Source organism: Lactuca serriola, chromosome 4, assembly GCF_051521515.1.
Source record: "Lactuca serriola cultivar US96UC23 chromosome 4, Lser_US96UC23_V15, whole genome shotgun sequence".
Classification (NCBI taxonomy): domain Eukaryota; kingdom Viridiplantae; phylum Streptophyta; class Magnoliopsida; order Asterales; family Asteraceae; genus Lactuca; species Lactuca serriola.
In genome coordinates this window covers 387,035,725-387,055,960 of record NC_136411.1, presented here as the reverse complement: position 1 = coordinate 387,055,960, position 20,236 = coordinate 387,035,725, and positions in this window count along the sequence as shown.

Below are 20,236 nucleotides of genomic sequence, written 5' to 3'. Positions count from 1 at the left end.
GTGGACCGGATACGCCGAAGGCCCAGCAAGCGATCCGGATAGGCTGAAGGCCCCAAGAGGGCGATCCAGACATGCTGAGGCTCGGAGAGTGGACCAGACAGACTGAAGCCCCGGTGCGGGCGGACCAGTCATACTGTAGACTCAGAGGGTGGACCAGGTGGACTGAAGGCCCGGTGCGGGCAGACCAGTTACACTGTAGACTCGATATGCATGGGTGTTCTGTATTGTGATATGATATGATTGTGGTTATACGAGGTTGGTATTTTGGGGGTAACTTACTAAGCTTTTGGCTTACAGTTTTAGCATACTGTTTCAGGTACCTCAGGAGATCGTGGCAAAGCGAAGGCGTGATCGTACCGCTCATTATTTTTATGCTGATGTTTCTGGGATACTCTGATAATAAACTAATTGAAAACCTTTTTGTAATAATTAATGGATTTGGATTGTTTTTGAAAAGTTTAAATTGGTTGTAAATTTATGGGTATTACAACAGTCTTTTATGACGCACAAGTAATGACACACACTGATAGAGGACGCGCATTTGTATGTGCCCTAAAAATTAATGTCAGTTTTCCAAAATTTGAAGGATAGAGGACACACATTTGTGCATGCCCTAAAATTAGTGTCAAACAAAACAAAATTAAAAACACGGAGGGCGCTTATTTTAACTGTGTGTCGTCTACAAATGTCGTTTTTTTTTTTAACTAAATTCGCGTTTTTAAAGATGGATCTAAAATTCTAAAATTTTGAATACCCCTCTTCTCACTCTCTCCTCTAGATCGCCTTATCTCTCGTAAAATCGCACAGAGTCATTCTCTCCCTCCTTTCTCTCTCTCTAACCCTAAACACAACCACTAGCCATTCACGACGATCTCTTCTCCATTATATTCTTCTTGATCCATATAATAAAATCGGCGACCAAACAATCAGGCTCACTTCTTATTTGGCTTCTCCATCTCCTACAAAAACCCTAGTTTCTATCACCACTTCTTGAATTATTGAACTAGGGGTTAGGGTTTGGAGTTATTTGGGGAAAAATGGGATTGGGTAGTCTTCTTCCTCCCACAGATGGGCCACCAATAAAACTACGTGTAGGGCTTCGGAGGAAGCAGGCAGGTAGAGGTTCTTATGGTAGTAGTTAGAAGCACGTAGCCGGTGACGGTAAATCGGCAGAGAGTCGTCCGAGCTTCATTCGTCGCACATAACTTGGGTGATGCCGACAGTTTGGTTTCTCTAATGACCAAAAACTTCTTGGAATTAGGATTGAGAAAAGAATATTGTGTGGAAGGAAGTTGTCATCTCACTGGACACCGTAACATTGTCGAGCTCCATGGCGCCTACGAGCATCGACACTTTGTTAACCTAATCATGGAATTGTGCGTCGGCGGGGAGCTATCAAAAATAAATATCACCTTTTTCATAATCAATAAAGCTATTCATGTTTCTCTCTCACACTTCCGTTTCCTTCCTTCCAGTTTCTGTTCTTCATGCTTAACCCAAAAACAGGGTAGGAACAAGAATTTCCAAACAAAACCCACATGCTCTTCCATCTAATTTGATATGTTTATGGGTATTTTATTTTCCTTTTTCTTTTGATTTTGGGATAATGGATTTCGATCGCATTGAATGTTTTTCAACATCGGATGAATGAAATGAGGACGAGATCCCATACCATCATCATCGTCATCAACATCAACATCAACATCAACATCATCAAAACAACCATCAAAATCCCTAGATTTTATCATCAAAAGTCACTATGTTAATGTCTTTCCTTCCAAAATTAACCCCACCCCCAGTGCTTACAAGCTTCTCGAATGCCTTGTTTGTACCAATTCAATGTACCCTCCAATACATCAGGTTTTCTTCATTTTTCTTATTTTATTATGCTCTTGAAGGATAAAATTCATATTATAATCATTTCAAGATTGATGTGAATTTAGGGGTTTCGGATTGTGATACATCGTTTTTTACTTTAGTTAACAGAAAGATGATGTTGACTTTTCATGGTTAAACATATCAATTTTTTAAGCCTCAAGATTTATATATATTTCATGTTCTTGTACATACAAGTTGTTACCTTTTACCCTATTTTAAATTTTTTATGTTCTGCCTTTTGTTTATATCTGATAATGAGCTTGTAATACATACGAGTTGATTTAGTTCTTCAAGTGTTAGTGAATCTATTTGTCACTAAATCTTTTAAATGATTTAACAACTGAGTGAAACACCCCAAAATTTTCAAACCAATTTAAACTTTTAAAAACATTTCAAGTTCATCAAAACATTACAACTTTGTTTTCAAAATATTAGTTATCAGAGTTTTCCCAAAAACATAAACATAATATGAGGGATTGTACGATCATGCCTTCGCCTTGCCGCGATCCCCTGATGTACCTGAAACAAAAACTGAAACTGTAAGCCCGAAAGCTTAGTGAGTTACCCCCAAAATACCAATACACATACAAGCCACATAACCATTTCAACAATAACATATCATAACAAACTGAAATAGCATACAATGGGTCCACAACTTTATGAGCTGGATTACCCTTGGGCCCTCAGTACGAGTCTGGAATGCCTACCGGGCCCTCAGTTCGTATCCGGAATGCCATTGAGCCCTCAGTACAAGTCTGGAATACCTTTCCTGGCCCTCAGCTCATATCTAGAATGATCTAGGGTTTGTTGGCTACCGCACGGAGCAGTACTGTTGGATTACTGTCTAAGTCCATAACTATTTTGGTATGTACTTGACCCGATGGTGCATGGTCCTTTTGGGTTGCCTTCACCAAAGCAACTTGATAGGATGAATTATGGAGAGAAAGGATTAAATATGATTTATTAATATATTATGGGAATAATATATTAAAAGAGAAATCATATTGTTTAATTAATATTAGTCAAGAATTAATAAGAATTAAGTTTGTGACTAAAAGAGATTAATTAAACTTAAGGGACTGGAATTGTAATTATAAGATAATTGCAATTGGGCTATGGATTACCTTATATTATAAGGTTGGATGAATTCTATGGGGAAACCCATTAGAAATCGTCCAAGGCCTTTAAGGAAAGGAGTCCATGGGTTGCTTAGGGCTTAAGCATCCAAATTAGGGTTTCCTTGTTAGATAACCCTAATAGCCTCACTATTTAAGGACCCCTTGGGCACCAAAAACGTGGGCAACTGAATCCTTAGGGTTTCTACACGTTTTTGGGTGACTCATTCCCTACTCTTCTTCATCCTCTTGCTCTTGGTGTTTGTGAACCATTAGAGGAATGACATTTGTGACTCTAAGCTTTCTAAAGTCATTACAAGGAGGGTTTGAGATTGTTATTGCCACATAACAATCAAGGTATGATCTAAACCCTAATTATATGTTATATTGATTATCATATGCTAGACCTAGGGTTTATAGTCTTGGATAAATTGCATGTACAATAGAGAAACCTAGATCCAAGCATTAGGGTTTGTATGAGCACATAGGATGTTCTTATGACCAAAACCCATCAGTGGTATCAGAGCCTTGATTGGTTTCTATTGTATTGATGCTTTATGTTGCTGAAAATCGTTTTATGGCCTTCTTTTAGACCTGACTCGACGAGTTACTACTTGGACTCGGCGAGTCAGCCCTACTCGGCGAGTTCCAAAGTGTGACTCAGCGAGTCGGAGCGTCAGACAGAAAAATCTTCGGATTTTTTTGCTGTTTTGCTTAAGGATCATTACCATATTCGTTTTAAACCTATAAAATACGAATTTTATTGTTTCTTCAAGAATATCCTTGCCAAAACAAAAGATAATTACCAATTGATTAGATAATAACTTCCCTATATGATTAAAGTTGATTATTTGTATTAATTGGGTAACTTATTTTGTAAGAAATTGAAATTAGGTCAAATATAGATAATAATGAAATTAATTGTTTAATTTATATTATTTGTTATTTGATCCTTGTGTTATGAAAAGTTTCAATTTTCCCCTTTAGGTTTTATAATTTAAATTTAAACTCAAAAGTTTAGTTTTGAAATTTAAATAGTTGAAACCCTAATGTTTTGAAAAGGTTTCAAAACTTGCCCTCAAGTTTTGGAATTTAAATTTTGATTAAAAGTTTAATTTTGATGTATATTTAAATTCTAAACCCTAAGTTTTTGAAATGTTTCAAAACTTGCCCTCAAGTTTTGGAATTTAAAAGTTGATTAAAAGTTTAATCTAGGAATGTTAAATTCTAAAACCCTAGTAATGTTTTGAAAAGTTCATATCACACCCTTATGGTTTTATTAATTAATTAAGGTGTATAATTAAAAGAGGTTTAATAAATCCATAAAAGTTTTGGTTTACATTTAATTGAATTAAAAGTATAATCGTTAAATTTGACCACCTAGTATTTTAAAAGTGTAAAATACACCCTATACTGCATATAACATTAAAAGTCTAACATTATATATATGTATGAGTAAAAGTCAATCTTACCGTTAGTATGCCTCATTCACGAAGCTGGTCTATAAAGGGTGTTTAAGGAAATTGCCTATAAAATGGCGATTGAATGGGTATCCACTCTTACCCACCGCACTCTTGACTAGTGGAGGGTCGTTAGCCGAACGGGTAGGATAGGACAAAACCTTCCATTATAAGTATAATGAAGTACAAAAGTAACTAAATGTTTTACAAATTCCCAATCTTAGTTACTTAGGCAAAAGTGAATTGATGCGATTCCATGAAATTACACTTTGTGCCCTTGCGAAGACGTTAGTGGAGCGTGTGTGGTTAACCGGCACACTAAATGGTTCTAAGCAAAGGTAGCAAAGGGTGACTCAATGTTTTTCATAGTTTGGTGGAGCGTATGTGGTTTACCGGCACATCGAATAGGTGACTGTAACATGTGAGGGCACCATGTAAGTTTGCATGGTTATTCACACCCGCTTTGTGATCCTCGGCATCCCAGTCACAAACAAGAGGGGCATATCGAGATTTAAACATGCCATTGAAATGTTCAATGAATCTCAAAGGATCTAGGAGTTTTCATAAATTTAAAACTTAAATTTCTTTTTCGTTTTTCGTGGTGGAAATTGGTGAATCGTCGTTCACTTACCTTCAAATATTCTGCAACTAGATTACGGCATCCCTTTTCTAGGTTGTAGCGTATTGTGTTGGGTCCTAGCCTTAGTATCTCATTTGAGTGATTTACTAAGGACTCAATCAATCAACTAACTTGAATTTGTTTTCTCCCGATTTGAAGATGTCAAAGTTCGACAACTATGGTCTTCCCAAATCCCGTGGAACAAACATTCCACATGAAGATGATATTCCACGATTCGATCGAGGAACAAGAAATCATGCTTCACTTCCTCCACCTCCTCCAATTATTCTCCCTAACCCACAAGCTCGAAGGCTTGAAAAGTTCAAGCTCACTCAAGCCCTTTTGGCAAGTAAACATAAAGAAGGAAAGTCGGTGTGTGCACACGTCCTAGGGATGAAGTCACACATTGATAGGTTAAATATATTGGGATCCGTTGTCTGTGAGGAGATGGCTATTGATTGGGTTCTTCAGTCACTTCCTAACTCGTATAGTGAGTTCGTAAGAGAGTACTATATGATGAACTGCGACGTGACCCTTATAGATCTCACCTATATGCTTATTGCTGCTGAATCAGCAATGGTTTGGCGCAATAGAAAAGCAAAGTTGATTGGTGAATCTGCCTTCAAGACCTCTATGGATATAGACAATGGCAACGAAAGACATGCTATGATCAAAAAGTTTGATCATAAGAGAATGGCAATGTCTGAAGTAGTTCCATGTCCTGTTCCAAAAGAGTCAATTTGCTTTTATTGCCAAGAGAAGGGGCATTGGAGACGAAGCTGCCCAATTTACCTAAGAGATCTAAGAGATGGGAGAGTCCAAATGTATGGCTCTGCTTTAGGTAAAATCCATTGACTAACTCTTTTAAGCTCCTATTCTAGATTCTTAATACATAATGTGATAAGATTACAATTGATGTTTTGTAGGATCAAAGAAAGGAAAGGAAGCTTAAGGGAAGAAGTGAGCAGAATCTAACCGTGAAGAAATGGATTTCGATCGCATTACTTGAAGATTAAATTCTCGAGCTGCTACTTAGAGTTAGAATTAGATTGCTAAGAAAGATGTATTAGCATAATTTTTCAATGAATTGCATTGTAAGGACAAATTTTTCCGCAATAAAATAAATTTTGATTTTATATTATTTATTTATCCTTGCAATGGCGTATATGAAAAATTGATGTTTGAATGTTTCTATTATTAGCAATAATGGATTTGATTCTTAATTATGGAAATGTCGAAAAAATTACCAAATAAGGAGAGTTTCTCATCGCCCAAGTTTCAATTGGACAGAAACTTGGAATCATGCAACTTGGTTGCACGATGAATGAGAAATTTCATATTTGGAAATTAGACTAATTCATTGACAAAGTGTCAAGTGAAGGACTAGGAGATCGACTACACAAAGTTGTGTGTTGATCAAGTCCACCATAAGAGTAACAAAGATATTCGTCATGATTTACTAAAGGTTTAGCAAATATGATTATACTTATAAGATTAAGTGTAATTCTGAATTGATTGAAAAAGTTTAAATCATCAGCATAACGAATAAGAAGAATCAAGTAGGCAGAAAGATAAAAGTTTCTCCATTCTAAGAAGAAGGGAGAGTACCTTTTATGCTTTATGATATGTCTTAATGATTAAGAACCATATCTCAATTGATCCTCTAAATGAGTCTTAGTACAATTGTATGTCTAAAAAGAGGAATCAAGAATTGAAGAAATGGTTAAATCAAAAGGTCAATCATACTTCGTTCCAAAACAAGTCTTAGAGTTAAGATTGTGACATTGAGTGACAAATATTAGGAAGGTTTATAGCATTCATCAAATGGGGAAAGTTGTGATGTCTTGGATAAGACAAAGACCAACTAGGACCAATTTATGAAGTGTTTTAAACTAAACTAACTCTTGAATATTTGTTTGTCAAGAAATGTTTATTGACAAGAGAATCTTATATGTCAAGGAGTCAGTGGGAGTCTTAATGGTCTTGAAAGGTTTCAAGAACAAATCAAAATAAACCTTATCGATCATCACTAGCACACGAGTTGAGGTTTACAACCTATCGTGTTGACACTATTCTGTTTCTGTGCCATTCCAATTGAGTCAATTATGCATGTGAGTTCTATGAGTTCTCATTTGAACGCATAAAAGGCAGGCACCTTGATCAATGAAAAGTACATTGATAGGAAAAGGTGAGCTGCTTAACTACTTGGAAGACATGGTGGGCAGCTGTGTTACCATAAGGCAAGAAGTCAAGATTAAGAAAGTTCGGTCCATATGAGTTTGAATTTGTCGCAAACCTTAGTTTTGACAAATTCACATGGATAGGAACACATACACCATTAAAATCTAAGTGTCATAAGATTCCCTCCTTCATGAAAGTGACTGTGAGGAAATGTTTTCACTAAGAAAGATTTTAAGAAGATAGTGATTGTGAAATTGAATTCTCAAATTCGATTATGGTTACGGTATCCCTTTCCATGATTCGAATTGTGAGATTTGGCAATTAGTCTGAATTATTTTGACACACATATGAGCTATCTAAAGGAAAGGTGTATAAGCTTATATAAAGGATTATCAAAGCATTATGTATTAGAAACATTAACTTAAGAAATTCGATAAGTATTGTTTTCTGAAAGTTAAGTTGTTTCTGAATACATGTCAAAGCTAGTGGGAGCATAAGTGTTATGTTTTAAAATAATAATCATGATAGTGGGAGCATAAATGTTATGATTGTATGATTATTATGGAAAGTATTGCAAGTTAGCAATATTAATTATAGAAAACAATAGTTATACTTTGCAAAGTTGCAAGAGTTGAAAAGTTGTTTTGCTATAATTAAGGGAGAGAATATTATGCTTCATTTCAAATCTAAAGGCTTAGGTTGTGGAATGTTAATAATTTAGTGTGTTCACAAATTTCGATTATGATTACGGCATTCCTCTTCATAGTTCGAATTTTGAGAACATAGCACATAAAATATTATGGCAGAAGATTGATAAAGTATCAAATCTTTATGTAAGACATTACACAAATTTCGATTATGATTACGGCATTCCTCTTCATAGTTCGAATTTTGAGAACATAGCACATAAAATATTATGGCAGAAGATTGATAAAGTATCAAATCTTTATGTAAGACATTACACATCATGTCCCATATGCTTCGGGTATAGGATTGATTGCAAATGCTATAATATTTGACCATTCTAAATTTCCAAATGTCTAGCGCATTTAGAGGGAAAAAGGACAAGAATCGGTTTTGACTAAGATAATTAAACAACTATCAAAGGACAATCCAAAGTTCGTCGAGGATTGGTCGCTTGTGAGTAGTTGGAAGTATAGTATTGGATGGACCATATCGACATTATTATGAATAGATAAGATTCTATTAAGAATGAGTTGTCATATGGAAAATATGGAAACGTGTCCATATTGGGAATTGAATATTGAGAATCAATGTCTAGATTAGAAACTTTTATGCAAAAGGATGTTCAAAGGAATGTACTTTGAGTGAGAGACATCATATCTAAGGAATTGTATTGTAACAATCTCCGATAGAGGACTTTGTAATATCGTTGGCAATAGTCTTTGTGACTTTTTTGTGCTATGACATTACAAAAAGGATCATTGCATAAAATGTTAGAATCTAACATATTCTATAAGTGGCAAGAATTTGATATTCTTTCACTTATGAAAAAGGATTTGGAGTTGTGAAATGAGTATGATTGGAAATGTATTCATTTGATCTATTTCACAAAGTAAGAACCATAGGTAAACATTGTGTGCATGATAAGAGCATGGGACAAGTGTAATAATTCAAGTAAGAAGTTGATTAACCAAAACAACAAATAATGAGTAATCGATATGGTGATAAATAAAAGGTGTTTTATTTCTACTCAAAGGTTTGAGGCCATATGGGATTAGTATTATTCTTGTGTTTCACATTTGCATGTTTTGACTTCCTGAATAATTTAATTGGTTAAGAGCAGTCAAATTATTCGAACAGACCACAGTCGTTCATATGTTGGAAGTAGATATGAAAGAAGATTGTCGTGAATTGGTGTGTGGATTGTCTAAAGAGCATTAGACACAAGCAAATGTTTGTTGCAACGTTCATCAGTGCTTATGAATATGAATTTGAGCATTGGATTAAACCCACGCTCACTTGGATCACTCCATGAATTGTATCACGAGTGATTGGTGAGACGATAACATCTTATATTCTTGAAACCGAGATGTGTGAGTTGTATCTTGCAAATCGGTTGCACATTGATAATATGTAAACGCACCAGTAACTTGGTGTTATAAAACATATTGTTGTGTGTGATTCGGTGAGTAAGTGCAAGTGAGCATTGAATCAAAGTTTATCCGTTCCTTTTATCCAAATTGGGATAAAAGCGATATCTTTGGGCCCCTCGATGATTTAGTGATGACAAACGTAAATGCTCGGCCAGGCTAGGGCTAATTTGATTTGTTCAATTAGTCAGTCGTCATAAATCGAAAGTCGAGAAATGGTACAGAGAGAATGATTAGAAATCATGTCTTATATGATATCTAGAATGGAGGAATATATGATCCCTTATCTAAAGGACACGCGTATCTGATAGGATTAGAGTTGATAGCGGCTTTGGAAATCTACGATTGCAGATCAGGATCTGAAGTCATACGCAGAATAGTTATTAGACTTATCCAAGTAAGTCCATAACTATTTTGGTATGTACTTGACCTGATGGTGCATGGTCCTTTTGGGTTGCCTTCACCAAAGCAACTTGATAGGATGAATTATGGAGAGAAAGGATTAAATATGATTTATTAATATATTATGGGAATAATATATTAAAGGAGAAATCATATTGTTTAATTAATATTAGTCAAGAATTAATAAGAATTAAGTTTGTGACTAAAAGAGATTAATTAAACTTAAGGGACTGGAATTGTAATTATAAGATAATTGCAATTGGGCTATGGATTGCCTTATATTATAAGGTGGACGAATTATATGGGGAAAGCCATTAGAAATCGTCCAAGGCCTTTAAGGAAAGGAGTCCATGGGTTGCTTAGGGCTTAAGCATCCAAATTAGGGTTTCCTTGTTAGATAACCCTAATAGCCTCACTATTTAAGGACCCCTTGGGCACCAAAAACGTGGGCAACTGAATCCTTAGGGTTTCTACACGTTTTTGGGTGACTCCTTCTCTTCTCTTCTTCATCCTCTTGCTCTTGGTGTTTGTGAACCATTAGAGGAGTGACATTTGTGACTCTAAGCTTTCTAAAGTCATTACAAGGAGGATTTGAGATTGTTATTGCCACATAACAATCAAGGTATGATCTAAACCCTAATTATATGTTATATTGATTATCATATGCTAGACCTAGGGTTTATAGTCTTGGATAAATTGCATGTACAATAGAGAAACCTAGATCCAAGCATTAGGGTTTGTATGAGCACAGAGGATGTTCTTATGACCAAAACCCATCAAGTACAACCTCAACCCATCCCACATAACATGTAACATATAACATAACTACTGAGCATGCAATAATCATATAGCATCATAGGTGGCCCTACAGATCTGCCTAACTGGGATAACCTCTAACATGCAACATTAACTCATACTCAACATCTCACTGCTAGGATAACATATCCAATGGGCCGGCCTTGGTGCCTTAGACCCCTTAGTATAGTGAGGATAACTCACATCGCAACTATCTTCTGAAACTAGAAAGCTCAACTCCCGGATCACCAAAACGAACTTCACCACCTATAGTTACCATAAAACCCCTTTTTCATAAATCTCCAAATTACCAGAATACCCTTAGAAGTCATGTTGGGTCAAAATATGGTTTATACTTTGCTTTTCTAGGCAATTATATTATTATGTAATATTTTATGAGCTTACATTCTAGTTTACGGTCAAGTGGGGTTTGCGGTCAGTGTTTACGGCCATAAGCGGTTTACGGCCGTAAACCCATTTACGGCCCATGTTCTCCGGCCCATTCTCCCTTGTATATATATAGGTGTTAGGGGTGAGGTGTAGGGATTGATGAACAGAAGAGATTTTATGGCCTAGAGAGAGAAAAACGAGTGTGTGTGAATCTTTTGTATCCAGATCTTCATTCTAATCAATTTATACATAGATTCATATTATTCTTCTTCTCCTTCTCTTCTATTTGATCTGACATCATCCGTTTGATTGGGATTTCGCTGCAACTTTGACTTTTTCGTTTAACTTTTAAATTTTCAAATTTAACTTTTCAAGTTTGACTTTTGAGTTTAACTTTTTAAATTTGACTTTTGAGGTTTATAATCAAAGGGTTAGACTTTTAAGTTTGATTTTGGTTTTTAGTTGTGTTTTTTTAATTGATTTTAAGGTCTACGAGGGAGTTGAAAACATGAAAGAGAGTCATCAGGATACGTTAAGATAAAATTTTAACATTTTCGATTATATCCCTGGAGAAACCTTCGAAACTCAGTTGCAGCGATTTACTACACTTACTACTGAGATGAATATAGCTGGAATTTTCTTGTCTAAGTTTGAGATAAACAAAAAGCTACTGAATTCACTTCCGAAATCGTGGGATATGAACGTAGCTGTCATCAAGAAGACAAAAGATCTCAATCGTCTTAGTATTGCTGATGTAATTGAAGAGCTTGATGCTTTGAAATATGGAGAAACAATGAGTTATGCAAACCTTCCGGTCAATGAAGTTTCATGTTCTCAATCATGTGAAGTTTCATGTACACTATCTAGTGAAGATACAATTAAATTTCTTCGGGAACAAATTGATTTATTAAAAAGAGAAGTTGAGGACCTGAGATATGAAGGATATCAACTCAGGAAAGGACAGAAACCCCTGAATGCTGAACTAGAAGCAAAAACCAAGGACTTTAGGAAGCTTCAGGAAGAGTATAGCAACAAGTGTGAAAATTATGACTATATTAAGAGACAACTTGCTGCTGTAATTGAAGAACTTGACACATTGAAAATTAAGTGTGGAAAAACAGATGTTAGTTTCAAAAATTATACTGCGTCAAGTCAGACAGTCGAGACATTATTTGAAACCCAATTAAAATTCAAAGATAATCAAAACAAGGGTCTAGGGTATGATATTGTTCCTCCACCTTTCAATCATAACTACACATCCATCCCTATGACACAGGAAGAAATTGCTAGGGAGGCACATCTTCAATATGGAAAACGAGCTGGATTTGTGTCAGGAGGAGTTATTAATGTAGAAAATACTAATGTTTCTACTTCATGTGCAGGTAAAGTAGCAGAAGATGAGAACAAGGAGAAAACCATTGAAAAATCCAACATCTCCTTGAACTCAGAATCTGTTGCTAAGAATTCTGTTACTCCTAACAAACCTGCCGTTGAGAAATACAAGCCTCTAATTCCAGCACAACAGAGTGCATCTGGGAACAATAAGAGACAAGGCAAGGATACGCCACCAGGGGCAGGAAGAAATAACTTCACATTGAAGAAAATAATTGTTTTCAATGTGGAACACTTGGACACATTGCCAAAAATTGTCCTAATCGCGCGTACGTTCCCTACCGCGCACAAGGATGGCAAAACGCGCCAAGTGGGAGATACTTCAAAAGAAACCCTTCCAGGTCACGTTCAGACCATGGTGACTGGAATGCCATGAAGGCCAAGAATTCAACTCCCAAGGCCAAGCATCCAACTCTCAAGAACAAGAAGGGAATGTTGGCCAAGAAGTCTAGTTCAAGAGATGCTCCAGTGAAGCCAAGACCGGTTAGGTCAAAGCCATCTCGGCAGCCGACTTCAAGTTCCAAATCAAGTGCCGAGGCACCCATCGGATCGAACAATAAATGGGTTAAACCCGAATATGATGGGTACCAAAGGTGAAAACTCCCAAATCTTCTAATGACTCTAATATTTCATCGTCTTCTGTTTGTGATAAGCAGGATATGTCATGAGAGAGCATACCCTGCATTGATGACAAAGGTCGACCCAGTTTCAAAATGGATTGGGTTCCAAAGACCAACTGATCCCGCTCTGTGTCGGAGCAGCCATGGAGGCATATCATCATACTTCGGTTTGTTGGTAGTGGCTGTTCCAAGCACATGATAGGAGGCATCTCTAAACTATACAACACTCGGAATTTTGTTTGAGAGTATGTGTCCTTTTCGGGAAGGGAAGAAAGGAAGGATAACTCATGGGGTTAGTGCTTAACGATGTGAAGAATTTTTGGATCTGTTCTGAGATTACGCGTGCTGTTCTCTGACCTTCTGGATGCAAATTCAATCGGTGACTTACGGTTTGAATTTTCTTCTCTATACTCCTGAGTTTTTCTTAAGCTGGTTCGCTTTAAAGACAAATTTTTGTTTTAGGATAGTTTAAATTTGCGCATTTACTTTCGTTTCTCTCTTATGCACAAATTTAGGGAGAGAAATAAAAACAAAACAAAAATTAGAAAATTTTAATTTAAAAAAAGTCCAAAAACATTAGAAAATCAGAAAATCAAAAATATGTTGTTTATGAAATGTGCTTGAGGGAGATGTTTTGGGAAGTGATATAATCATGTGATAACAGGCAATCTGAATCTGTGTAAGGGACTGAATCTAAATTGTCTAGGCTCTGTGTTCGATGTGCTGATAGGCACAAAAGATTTAAAATGGACTTGACAAGGGAAAGTTGAATCTAATGAATTGAAGGACTTGACAAACTTTGACCTAATTAGATCCATTTAGCCTGACAATACGACACTCGGATAGGTTGAGCAGGGAGATATACATGAGAATCTACCGGTCACACTAATGAACCCGTATCTAGAACCGTGGATTCACTATTCCTCGATGTGCGGATTTTGTCCTTAATTCCGGTTGGATGGGGTGACTGGGGAATTCCGATAAACTAGGTCTGTAGAAGATTATTTTCTTGCTTTCTGTCTGTTAGTCATATGTTGCCTCCTCTGCGTGATCGAGAGATCTGACCTGGACTGTAACATATGCAATTCTATCTCTCTGCATCTTCTATCTATGCAATTCTTTCTATCTGTTAGCCATATACTGTCTCCTCTGCGCGACTCATAATCTGACCTGGTATACAGTATATGCACCATTCTCTTCTTAATCCCTCTAAAAGTTCAATTAGTCATATGTTTCATCCTTTGCATGATTAGAAGAGATCCGACCTGGATGTACAACATATGCATTCTAAATCAATATTCTCTCTTAATAATTGTCTGCTCACCCGGTGTAAGGAGTATTCTGGAAGTCCTTGATGGCTGGGGCATATCAAGAAGCAGGAAACATGTTCTAGTACAATTAAAATTGAACACATACAGTTTGTCTATAGATCTCGCTGCTCAATTTAGGTGGACAACAATATCCCTGGTCGTCGTCAGCTGAATGGTCCTTAAGAAATCTTTTCTAGGAACTTAGGATTACTTTGTCTTATAACTAATATTATGTCCTAATTTTGTCACAATTTTTCATGTTTAAGTGGACAACAATACCGGCGATCGACCAGACAAATACATGAAAAGAGAAGGTCCCGACAAGTGGATAAAGGCTGTCTAAAAACTTTGATCCCAAATCACTCTTAAAGTTAGATATCATTTTATTTTTGTTAAATTTGTTCATAGTTTCTTCTAATTTAAATATTAGGGGGGGGAATTAAAAATAATAATAATAATAATAAAATATATATATCAGAAAAATTCAAAAATCAAAGAAAAATCAGAAAATTAAAAATCCAAAAATAGTGTTATTTCTGTTTTGTTTATGTTTTAAGTTTTCTTTTAGTTTTGTTTTGTCTTGAAAAGTGATTTCAGGTATAGATAAGACTCATGAAGATTGTGTCGAAGATTTTTGAGCCAAGGCTTCATCCGTGATCATCAAAGAACTCTCATTCGAAGGAGCAAGAAATGGAGATTATTCTTTCAACATTCAATCCTGAACCCCAGAAGCAAGGTGAAACAGAAATTGAAGATTATGTGACGGATTGCATTGAAGCCTCCTCAATCAGTCTGCTGCTATCTATAAACCTGCTGAAGTGATCCAGAAAATTATTTCTCTCTGAAGATTCTCAAGCTGAAAGCGTCATCTTTCAAAAATCAGTACATCAAGCACCCTCACCCAATGTGCGTTCAATTCCAAATCTTGAAGAATTGCCCAAGTGCTCAAGATGAAGTCATTCATTGAAGATAAATGTTGAAGCCAAGCTCTCGATGAAGATTGACAAGAAAAGCCAGCTACTTTTTAGGAGGAGCTTGTTGGTTCAATTAAGAAAAGTAAGTTATTAACCAAGAGGGAGATTGTTGGGTCAAAATATGGTTTATACTTTGCTTTTCTAGGCAATTATATTTTTATGTAATATTTTATGAGCTTACATTCTAGTTTACGGTTAGGTGGGGTTTGCGGTCAGTGTTTACGGTCGTAAACCCATTTACGCCCCATATTCTCCGGCCCATTCTCCCTTGTATACATATAGGTGTTAGGGGTGAAGAGTAGGGATTGATGAACAGAAGAGAGTTTACGGCCTAGAGAGAGAAAAACGAGTGAGTGTGAATCCTGTATCCGGATCTTCATTCTAATCAATTCATACATAGATTCATCATATTCCTCTTCTTCTTCTCTTCTGTTTTATCTGACATCATCCGTTTGATTGGGATTCCGCACCATCAAACGGATTTGATTGATACACAGGCAAATTAGGTACTTACAAGTCAACTGGTCAACTCTAGGTCAAAGTCAAAGTCCATAGTCAAAGTCAACAGTCCATGTTGACTCGACTCGTCGAGTGTAGCTTACCGACTCGTCGAGTCCTCCCTGAACTCGAGAAGTTGTGAAATCCTTGATTGGCTCGTCGAGTTCTCCTTTAACTCGCCGAGTTCATACGTGTCTAGGGTTTGGGAGAAACCCTAGCCGACTCGTCGAGTCTTCGAACGAATAGTCGAGTTCAAGGCAATCTTCAACGGACTCGCCGAGTTGTTCATCCAACTCGTCGAGTACATTGCCATCTTCATGTGGCTCGTTGAGTCGACCCTACGACTCGCCAAATCCCTTCAGTCCATTATCCATACAGACGCTTTTCAAGTCATGCAGCGACTCCATATTGTACATCCAAGCTTCTAGGGCATGTTTATCACGTAAAGTTGCAAACTTTACGTGCATGCAAGGCCCTAGGGGCTCTAAATGTCCAATCTAGGTTTCTAATGGAGCTTTACACCTTAGGAGAGTCTCATCCTTGCAAGGGCTGGAAACTTTATGGACTTAGGACTCAAAAGAGGTTCAGATCTGAAGTTTCATCTTCAGATCTAGTTCCCATAACAAAATCCCTTAATGAATAACCCAAGAAAGCCCTAGCCTCCACATATGAATCATTCTAGAAGAAAAGAGGTTCAGGTAACAACTTATTACCTCCAAAACGTGGCCAAGCTGGAGTGGATTCTGGATCCACACGAAATCCTTGATGCTAGCCTCTCGATCTACAAGTTTCCTTCACAAAAAAATCACTTCTCAAAGCTCCAAACACTCTCCAAGCTCACACTCACGGAAATTAGGGTTTCTGGCTCTCAAGGGGTGATAGAGGACAATGGGAGGCGCTAATGGTCCAATATATAGGGTGCAAAAACCCTGAAATTTAAGGGTTTCCACTGCCAGCTCATACTCGTCGAGTCCCCCATGCCGACTCGACGAGTCACTCATTAAATTACATGTCCTGGCCCGCTGCTACTCGATGAGTCATAGCGTCAACTCGTCGAGTAGACCTATAAAAAATCTAAATGGAATAATAAGGATACGTGACGGTTGGGATGTTACAATTCTCCCCCATTTAACTTAGACTTCGTCCTCGAAGTCTGCTGTAGCGAATAACTCCGGGTAGTGATCCCGCATCTCCGTTTCTAGCTCCCACGTTGACTCGGACCCTCTCCGATGCTCCCACTGTACCTTCACCAAAGGTACCTCCTTGTTCCTCAGAATCTTCAGCTTTCTCTCCAGTATGGCCATGGGCCTTTCCACATAATTCAGGCGCTCATCGACCTGAATATTATCCAGAAACACCACCGCCTCCTTATCCATGATGCACTTTCGCAGCTGTGAAACATGGAAAGTGATGTGGATCTGACTAAGCTCTTCCGGCAACTCTAACCTGTAAGCCACCTTGTAGACCCTGACAATGATCCTGAATAGCCCAATATATCGGGGACCCAATTTTCCCCTCTTCCTGAAGCGGATCACACCCTTCCAGGGCGAGACCTTCAGGAGTACCATGTCACCGACCTGAAACTCTAGCTCGGATCGGCGCCGGTCGATGTAACTCTGCTGCCGACTCTGAGCGGTCTGCAGCCGCCACCTTATCTGCTGAATTTTCTCGGTAGTCTGCAAAACCACCTCCATCCGACCCATCACCTTGTGACCAACCTCACCCTAACAAACCGGGGTGCGACATCTCCGCCCGTACAACAGCTCGAAAGGCGGGGCGCCAATGTTGGAATGATAGCTGTTGTTATAGGTGAACTCTGCAAGAGGTAGGTGGGAATCCCAACTCCCACCAAAATCAATGACACACGCCCTTAACATATCCTCGAGGGTCTGAATGGTCCGCTCGCTCTGACCATCAGTCTACGGATGGAATGTTGTGTTGAAGTGTAACCGCGTGCCCAATTCCTCGTAGAACTTTTGCCAGAAACAGGAGGTAAATCTAACATCCCAGTAGGAGACAATGGATACTGGAACCCCATGGCGAGCCACGATCTCACGGACATACATGTCGGCCAACTTCTCGGCCGATGAACTCTCCCGCATGGCCAAGAAATGAGGACTCTTGGTTAATCGATCCATGAAGACCCAAATGGCATCAAACCCCTTCTCCGTCCTCGGCAACTTTGTGATAAAGTCCATCGTGATCTGTTCCTATTTCCACATGGGAATCTCCAGGGGCTGCAGTTTGCCATGCAGCCTCTGATGCTCAGCCTTGACCATCCTACAGGTCAAGCGACCTCTCGACGTACCAAGCGATCTCGCACTTCATGCATGGCCACCAATAGCTCAAACTCAAATCTCGGTACATCTTGGTGGCCCCCGATGAATAGAGAAGTGAGACTTATGAGCCTCCTCCATAACCGTCTGCCTAACCCCACCAGACATCGGAACCTAAACTCGACCACATCGGGTCAATAATCCCCGACTATCCTGCTCAAACCGGGTATTCTCACCCTTGATCCTTTCTAGCTTCCAATTATCCGATCACATGCCCTCAACCTGGGCATCTCTGATCAGACTCACAAGCGAAGAGTCCACTACTATCCTCATACATACCACTGGGATGGAAGACTCAGCTGACTTGCGAATCAAAGCATCCGCAACCACATTCGTTTTACCAGGGTGGTAAAGGATCTCACAATCGTATTCCTTGACTACATCCAGCCACCTGCGCTGCCTCATGTTCAGGTTCGGCTGATCCATGATGTGTCTTAAGCTCTTTTGATCCGTGTATATGGTACAACGGACCCCATATAGGTAATGTCTCCATATCTTGAGGGAGAAAACCACCGCCCCTAACTCCAGATCATGAGTAGGATACCTCGTCTCATGAGGCTTCAACTATCGCGACGCGTAAGCTATCACCCGTCCCCTCTGCATGAGGAGTGCCTCTAGTCCCGTGATAGATGCATCATAGAACACCACAAAATCCTTGACTCCTTCCGGAAGAGTCAAGACTGGGGCCTCACACAATCGCTTTCGGAGGATCTCAAACGCCCTCTGCTGCTCAGGTCCCCACTGGAAATCCACCCCTTCCTCGTCAGACGAGTGAGGGGTACCGTAATCTTGGAGAAATCCTGAATGAATCTACGGTAGTATCCCACTAATCCCAAAAACCTCTTGATGTCTGAGGGAGATTTCGGAACCTCCCACTGCATAACCGCCTCGATTTTGGTCGGATCGACCAAAATCCCCTCCTGGTTGACGAGGTGTCCGAGGAATTGGACCTCTTGTAACCAAAACTCACACTTCAAGAACTTAGCATACAGCCGTTCTGGTCTCAGAACTCCCGTAGATGTTCCTCGTGCTGCTCTCGAGTCTTGGATACACCAAGATATTGCCTATGAATACAATAACCGAACGATCGAGCATCGGCCTGCAGACCCGATTAATCAGGTCCATAAACACTGCTGGCGCGTTGGTGAGCCCAAACGGCATTACCACGAACTCGTAATGTTCGTAACGCGTCTAAAACACGGTCTTCTCCACATCCTCCTCCCTCACTCTAACCTGGTGATATCCAGACCTCAAGTCTATCTTGGAAAACCATGACGCACCCTACAATTGATCAAAAAGATCATTTATCCTCAGGAGTGGATAACGGTTCTTCAACGTTAACTTGTTCAACTCCTGGTAGTCAATGCACATCCGGTGCGAACCATCTTTCTTCCTAATGAAGAGTATCGGTGCTCCCCATGGAGAACTGCTCGGACGAATGAACTACTTGCCCAACAGCTCCTGCAGCTGTGATGACAGCTCCTGCATCTCTGGTGGTGCCAATCGGTACGGCGTCTTGGCGATAGGAGGCGCATCGGGCACTAAGTCGATCCTGAACTCGACCTGCCTCTCCAGAGGCACTTCGGGTAACTCCTCCAGGAACACATCAGCAAACTCCCTGACCACCGAAACCTCTGAAACTGGAGTCCGATCCCTGACCCGCGTATCCACCACATACGCTAAATAACCCGCACATCCGTGCTGAATGAACTGCCGAGCCCTGGCGGCTGAACAAATCTCTGATCGCACTCTGGTGCCCTCACCATATACAATTAAATCTCCCCCACTTGGGGTTTGAACCACTACTCGCTGACCCTCGCAATCAATCATGGCACCGAAATGGCTGAGCTAGTCCATTCCCACAATCACGCATACATCCCCCATGGGAATCGGAATCAAGTCTATCGGAAAAGGTACCCCGAAGATCTCCATCTCACACCCACGGTAGATCGAAGTAGCAGAAACCCCGTGTTCATTGGTAATAGAGACTCGCAACGGACACTCTAGCTCGCCTACTGGCCCTCTAAACTTCCTACTAAATGTCTGAGATACAAAAGACCGACTCGCCCCCGAGTCGAACAAAACCAAAGCAGGCAAGGAGTTCACTAGAAATGTACCTAATCACAGGTACAACATATAAGCATACATCAGA